Below are 7940 nucleotides of genomic sequence, written 5' to 3'. Positions count from 1 at the left end.
ATCACTATTTTTATAAGAAGTAACAAGTTCTCGTTCCCGTGTAAGTGACTGGATCCACAATATGTGCAATCATTTAAATGTGTCCAAGGGTTTGCTGTGCATGCAGGTCTTCCGCAATATGTACCAATCTCAGAAAAGGTTCCCCCGACATAACTTTTTCCATGCAAGTGTAACAGGACAGGGGCTGGGCAAGAACCGGCAACTCTGCACACCACAAGCGAGCATCTTAATCTCTGTGCAAAAAAGTCTGGTATGCAATCATGGTTATAGAGCTTTTAACATGTAATCTCACTGACGGGACAGAATCCGCAACAGAAGTGAATTAAACTTGTTTGGAGGTGAGATGATTCCCGTTTCTGCTGTATTTCAAAAAAACAGTCAGGTTTGACATTGCAGGCAAGGGCAGCAAATTCAGTACCTGCATGAATTTTAACATTTTCCAGTGTCATCCATTACCGCTGTGACATCTTGCAAAGAAAGTACAGCTACTGCATTGTTCATACCCCAAGTCATTAGAGTGTGTTTATTGTCTGCTGCATAAAGTTACTTTTTTTCAAGAAACTTAATGCTTGTTTTATTTAACCTTTTAATTACTAATCGGTATCCAACACCTCTAAATGTAGCTTGTGTTATGTATATGTTTATTGCTAGCTTTATACCATTTCAATTGTTATTAGTTGCTATTGTACTTGCTTTAAAACATTTCCCTGTGTTGACATTCACCTCACTACTGAATAAGGGATTCGAGATGTTCACATCTGCTTAACCAGGTGTTTTAGCCCAATTAAACCTACACTAAGTCAAATATAAAGAAAGACAATTAACAACTTTAGCATTTCCAGTTAGGACACATGAAGAGGTAGATGAATAACAGAAGACAATGAAAGACTACATTTACCTTGTAAATACAGCAGAAACGGAAACTCCAGCAATGGATAATTGCAAAGCATATGACATGGTTTATTTAGATTAACAGAAAGCTTTTGACAAAGTCCTGCATAAAAGATTAGTTCAGTCAGTCTCAAATTGAACGCAGTAGGGATTCAAGGAAATGCATGCACATGGATCAGAGTCGTTAACATCTAGAAAACAGAACGTATTGATTAGAGGAAAAACCTCAAAATGGAGCGAGGTAACCAGTGGTGTAACTAAGGTCCTCTGCTATTCCTAATCTACATAAATGACTTAGATTCTGGTATAGCAAGCAAACTTGTTAAATTTGCAGATAACACAAAAATAGGAGGAGTGGCAAACACTTTTGCAGCAGCAAAGGTCATTCAAAATGATCTAGACAAGATTCAGAACTGGGCAGATGTAAGGTACTACTGAAAATGAAAAAGGAATCTATGAAAAAGACTTAGGAGTTTATGTTGACTCAGAAATGTCTTCATCTGCACAATGTGGGGAAGCTATTAAAAAGGTCAACAAGATGTTCGGATATATTGTATAAGTGTTGAATTTAAATCAAGGGAAGTAATGTTAAAACTGTACAATGCATTAGGAAGATGTCATATTGAATATTGTGTTTAGTTCTGGGCACCCCGCTACAAAAAGGATATTGCTGCTCTAGAAAGAGTGCAAAGAAGAGCAACCAGAATTATTCTGGGTCTAAAAGGCATGTCATATGCAGACAGGCTAATATAATTGAATTTATTCAGTCTTGAACAAAGAAGATTAAGCGGCGACCTGATTCAAGCATTCAAAATTCTAAAAGGTATTGACAACGTCCACCCAAGGGACTTTTTCGACCTGAAAAAAGAAACAAGCACCAGGAGTAAGAAATGGAGATTAAAAAAAGGGGCATTCAGAACAGAAAATTGTGAGGGTCTGGAACCAACTCCCCAGTAATGTTGTTGAAGCTGACACCCTAGGATCCTAGAAGTCCTCTTACTGTTTTACATCATCGCTATGCTTCCTTCTACTAAACTCAGCCAGCATGATTTATATGTAATAATCAGAACAGACTTTCAGGAATGGGTCTGCACTACACTACAGACCTGAATTATATTTCCATGGGAGACTATACTTACCTAACCAAACAGCAATGTACTGTGAACATTTACCTTACTCACGTGGTCTTCTAGACACTCCTGGTACTGGCATGCTACCATAGTCCTGTGCATCGGTTCTTAGTGTCACTAATGATGATAACTGTGGTACCATTCTAGCAGTGGCTTCTATAATTTTAGCTTTTCTTCTCCTGCCATTGTGCTTTGTACAGAGGTTTTTAAGAAGTATGTCAGATGTTTGACATATAAACAGGTGGACAGATGCAGTCACATAGCCCCAGATTCATCTCTAAACCAAGGCTCGTCCCAACTGAATAGACGATTGTACATATGTTCGCCTTCACTATACCCCCATGACAGGGATACACACTACTTATGCTACAGGAGTGGTATATATAGCGTGGGATAACATGCTTACCAGGACTAGTTTTGAATGTGTTTTTGCTTACATTCCAATCCAGTGGTGTGCTGTTGAAATTCAAGACAGAACTGCGTGTCACTAGTTCAAACAATAATGACCCCTATACATGTTTTATAACAACTTTAAAATGTCTGAAATTATTTCAAATTTCTATTGTTGTTTTGATTTGGATTCCTGATTTTTTTTGAGAACGAGTTTAGTCAAGAAATTCCAGCTAACAATCTGACTGAGCCTGGTTTATCTGAGCAGCATGTAGCCCCTTCATTAAAACCGTTAAAGGCAGGAAACAACAGAGAGGTTGGAAACGGACCAACTGAGCTCAAGGTTCTATTTGAAGACGGTGGTAAAGAGGCCTAAACAGGGTTTGAAACTAATCTGCGTTGAAGCGTAGTCTGTTGACAATGAAAGTAAAGATCCGCCAAGTAAAATAGTCCCCAAATTAATTGGTTTAATATAAAACAAAAATTACACATTTTGTTACTATTTATTTTAAATATATACTTGTGGTATAAACAGAATATTGAACGATCGTTCGTAGTATACGGTTTTTATTCCCCTTAAGAGTATGTCCTTACATAAACCACTTGTGATTTACTGGGACATCCTCCTGCTGGAAATAAAAACTGTATACCACAAACGATCATTCAGTATCCTCTGTATATGCGTGCTATAACAGTAGAAAAACATGTTATGCATCTTAACAGTGCATTTATTCATTTTACTTCTAATGTCATAGGTTTTTTTTCAAAGTCTTTGTGAGATGATTAGCTTTGTAAACAAAAAGAGCATCTCCACTTACAGTAGTTCGTGTTCACAATGCGTTTGTTACAAACAGTCCCCGATCAGTTCCTTTGGATTAAAACAAAGAATCAGTTTCCTTGCTGTTCACACTTATCTGGAAGCACAATGTCTCTTCAGGACAGAGTTCATTTGTGTTCACATTAAGATTAGTGGACGAGATGTTTACACTGGTTGCAGTGCATCTTGGTCTTGTTCTAAGACGGCTATGATTGGGGGATTATTCTGCTCTTTTTCTCACATGTTCACTATTGATCGAGCACTGGATGGATAAAGTGCAGGAGCTGGAGGTACACCATTCTCTTTGTCAAGTGCTGTCTGGATTTTGTGCCTGATCAAATTTCTGAAAGTGCCCCTGTTTCTTTCACTTTCTATATTACTCCCCTTAACAATGTTTTAATTGAACTTTATACTTTAAATGTTTCCACAATAAAAGATGCAAGACATGCGACGCTGCCAACCAACTACACAAAAATAACCAGGAAACTTCAATTCCTCCTCCTCTAGCTACGAAGGTCAATCTGTATGATTTCGGTCCTGTGTGTAAGCTGAGTTCCCCTTTCTTCACATTGGCATTTAGCAAGCAAACCGAACTTAAATTGCCAAAACTGATTAGAGAACTGTATTTTCCTGCTAGACCTGTTTAGCTCAGCTATTGCCTGGTGAAATTCTTCAAGGACCGCCCTGCTGCAGTATCATTAGTATGTTAAAATATGAAAACTTTATCAAATGGTATGAACCAATGCAGGAGAGAATAACATTCTACCAACTGTTTGAATTAGTAACTTTGGCCCTGGTTCATAACAGTGTTGCAACAAAAAATGCTGAAGAAATCTTCATTAAATAACCTGGGAGAAGCACTGATAAAGAAAAAGCACAAAAATGGATGATTACCAAAGAACAAACAGAGTCTGTTCAAACTCAAGGATACATTGTTCCATACATCAGGGCAGATTCAATCCATTTATATCCTATTCTGCAATAGACAAGACATAAGCTGGTGTCAGGAAATGCCTATGGATATGAATGAACACACTATCCAATGAAATGTTATAAATACACACAAGATACAATACACTTTGTCTGCATCTGCAGAGGCTCTTTTGTGTAAAGTGGGCGTATTGTAAAGGAGTTAAACAAAGGTTTGTTTCAAATGCAAAGAGTGCGAGTGATAAGAGTACATCATTGCAGGGATTGCACCCAATGAAAAGGCTGCCTGCGTGACTGCAGGGAGCCGCTGAGAATAGCTGGTGTCAGAGATTTGCTGAAAGTGGAGGCAGCAGCAGAAACTGCGTAGGAACCTCTAGGGGGGCATATGGAACCCTAATTGAAGCTGAGGAGCTCAAAAAGAACAAGAGTATCCTCTGACAATTACATTAGAAATCCTAATGCATGACAGTCAGCGTTTTAGCAAGGCCCGCTCTTATTTCCCTGTCTGGTTAGCTTGCCTGCATGTGAGAGCGATGGAACACTGAGTGTCCTGTACTTGGGGTGTAAAGGGGTTGACTTCAAGACATTTCAGTGACAAAAGTTTAGACTATAAATCTTTCTGAAAATTGTTTTAAAAAAAGATATATATTGTACCGTGGAGTGTGCTGTGGGTTCTAGCGGCGACAGAGTGATGACACTGGTGTAGTTCTGTGGGTACTGCACTGTTTATTGAAACTGCTCTTTTAATAGTCAAGGAACTGAACCACACTTAAACTGATTCAACCCGAGGCAGTAGCACTCTCACTCTTAAATACTGCCACCTCAGGCTCTCATTGGACACTCTCACGCACCCTGCTCATTTGGATATTTTCCTTAGCCAATCCTTACAGCACACAGGCAGCATGCGCACATCACCAATCACTCATTGACAGCCAGGTATGGGGAGGGGGAAGAGAGAAGGATAGAGAACAGATCGTGGTGACGGATAAACCCTAAAGTAACTCACATACACAAGCACGCTCTCATTCTAACGCTAACTATTTACAGATTTTACATTCAACGACCCCTTTCTCCTTCCTCACCCACAGTCCAACAGTGCATGTTTCGCCCTGCCCTGCCACTACAATATATATATATATATATATATATATATATATATATATATATATATATATATATATATATATATATATATATATATATATATACACAGCTTTGAAAAATAACAACCTCTGATTGGTTAAACTTGCAGCATCACATGACCGTGCGCATATATAGCATTTACCATGGTGTGACCAGGAAGTTAGACCGGAGAACATTACTGAGGTACGGAAACGTTGATGCACTGATTTTAATAATAAATAAAAAGGGAGAACAAATAAGAAACAAAACACTAAACACAAACAAAACGGCACAGTGGGCAAAAGAGACAGACAAACAGACACGGAACAAAACAAGCAAGTATCATGCTGGTGTATACCGAGCACATGTAGCAATTGTAATTCTTATGGTTTCTTTTGATTTACCTCCCAACTCTCGTTCCACCTCTGAACACATTAACCCTGAGTGAGAAATTAGTGCTCCTTAAATACAGCCCAGGCACAGTCTGCATTGTGCAATCCCCATACCCACATACCAACATACATTTTAAATCACCCGAGCTACATAACCCACACTCTACACAATAAGCCAATTACACCCAGGGGTGACCCCATCACACATGGCTTGCATACTAATGAGCCGCTTCACACTGAATAAATCACTACGCCAAAGACTGGCTTAAAGAAAGAAATTAGGACATTCATTTTAAGGAAATAAGTCCAAAAAAAAAAAAAAAAAATCTCAACAACATTAAGGGACTTTTAGCCACAGCAAGAAGTTCAGCTGAGGACCAGTATTCAGTCTCCAATTCTATATGCTGAGCTGGACCTAATAGAAATCTCAACAGTAGAAGTTTTCACATCTCTGCTGAGTGAGTTTAAAACCAGCAATAATATATTCTTGTCAGTCATGTAAACTTTTAGAAAAGCATGTAAAGACAAGGCCAGTCACCACCCCCCAAATTAACAGCCTGGATTTGAAGCGTCTGTGGGGAACTGAGGCGCTGTCCCCTCCCCTGACACTGCGGTCCGACTGGTGCGTAAAGTCTGGTTCGATCTTCAACTTAATCCGGCACGATGTGGACGCAAGGGTGTCCGACAACTAACAAAGCATCTTTTGAGAGCCAAAAGGATGAAAAATGATTTGAATATGTGTGCCTTGCATTTAACGAGGACACAAACTCACCTCAAGCTCTGGCTTCAGCCTCCATCGCCGCTGCTCCCCTGCCTTCCTCAGTGTCATCTGAAACTCCGCACAGACCATCCACATCATCAGTCTGTGCTCAGTCCTCTAGTTTCAAGATGCCACTTTCAATGGAGAAATTCACAATAAATGGACATGTGCAATTTATATTTAATACTGAACAATAAATTCAGTTAAAATTGGGACTATATTACACTGCAGATGTATACACAATAAAAGTTTCTGATTTTGTCTTAATTTAAAATGTGTTTTAATTATTTTAATTATTTTTCTTCCCCCAAATGACAGGTAGCAGTGTTATAAGCTGTATAAACCACTTAGAGCCTGTGGCAAAGTGATTTGCAGTGTGCAGGTGTGTGGGTGGTGCAATGCTCAAGACAATGACAGACAGCAGAGTACTGGTGAAACGGAGGTTTATTTTTGTAATCCAAAGTCTGATGACAAAGACGTAAACAACAATGACAACAGACAATACATAATAATAATTCACGGGCTGGCCCCAAAATAATAGTCCCGATATTCAAACACACACACGTAACACAAATACGAAGTCCTCAGTGAGTGCTATAGTGCTCATGGTGCAAATCTGGTTAATCGTGACAGAAGTGCAATGTTGTCCGGGTTGGGTGCTGGCCTTTAACGTCAGCTTCAGATCATGTTAACTCCAGGATAAAGGCACAGATCAGGTGATGGGTATAAAAAAATATCAGAGGCCTTGAATATCCCTTGGAGCGCGGTCAAGACAATTATTAAGAAGTGGAAGGTGTATGGCACCACTAAGACCCTGCCTAGATCAGGCCTTCCCTACAAACTGGATTACTGAGCAAGAAGACTGATCAGAGAGGCTACCAAGAGGCCAATGGCAACTTCGCAAGAGCTACAGGCTTTTAAGGCCAAGACTGATCAAAGTGTGCATGTGACAACAATATCTCAAATCTGGCCTGTATGGTAGGGTGGCGAGAAGGAAACTATTACTCAAGAAAGCCCACCTTGAATCCATTTGAAGTATGCAAAAAAACACTCAGGAGATTCTGTAGCTATGTGGCAAAAAGTTTTGTGGTCGAACAAAACTAAAATGGAACTTTTTGGCCTAAATGCAAAGCGTTATGTTTGGCGCAAACCCACCACTGCCCATCACCCAAAGAAAACCATCCCTACTGTGAACCATGGTGGTGGCAGCTTTATGTCATGGGGACTGGGGCACTTGTCAGGATAGAAGGGAAAATTAATGGAGCAAAGTACAAAGAAGTCCTTGAGGAAAATGCTCCCCTCTGCAAGAAAGCTGAAACTGGGACGGAAGTTCACCTTTCAGCATGAGAATGACCCAAAGCACACAGCCAATGCTACACTGGAGTAGCTAAGGAACAAAAAGGGAAATGGCCTTGAGCCCTGACCTAAATCCAGTCGAAAATGTGTGGCATGACTTCTAGATTGCTGTCTATCAACGCTCCCGAAGGAACTTGACAGAGCTTGAATTG

Source organism: Polyodon spathula, chromosome 1 (genome assembly GCF_017654505.1).
Source record: "Polyodon spathula isolate WHYD16114869_AA chromosome 1, ASM1765450v1, whole genome shotgun sequence".
In the NCBI taxonomy this organism is placed as follows: Eukaryota; Metazoa; Chordata; class Actinopteri; order Acipenseriformes; family Polyodontidae; genus Polyodon; species Polyodon spathula.
The sequence above is the reverse complement of the archived record's forward strand: the minus strand, read 5'-3'. Positions refer to the sequence as shown.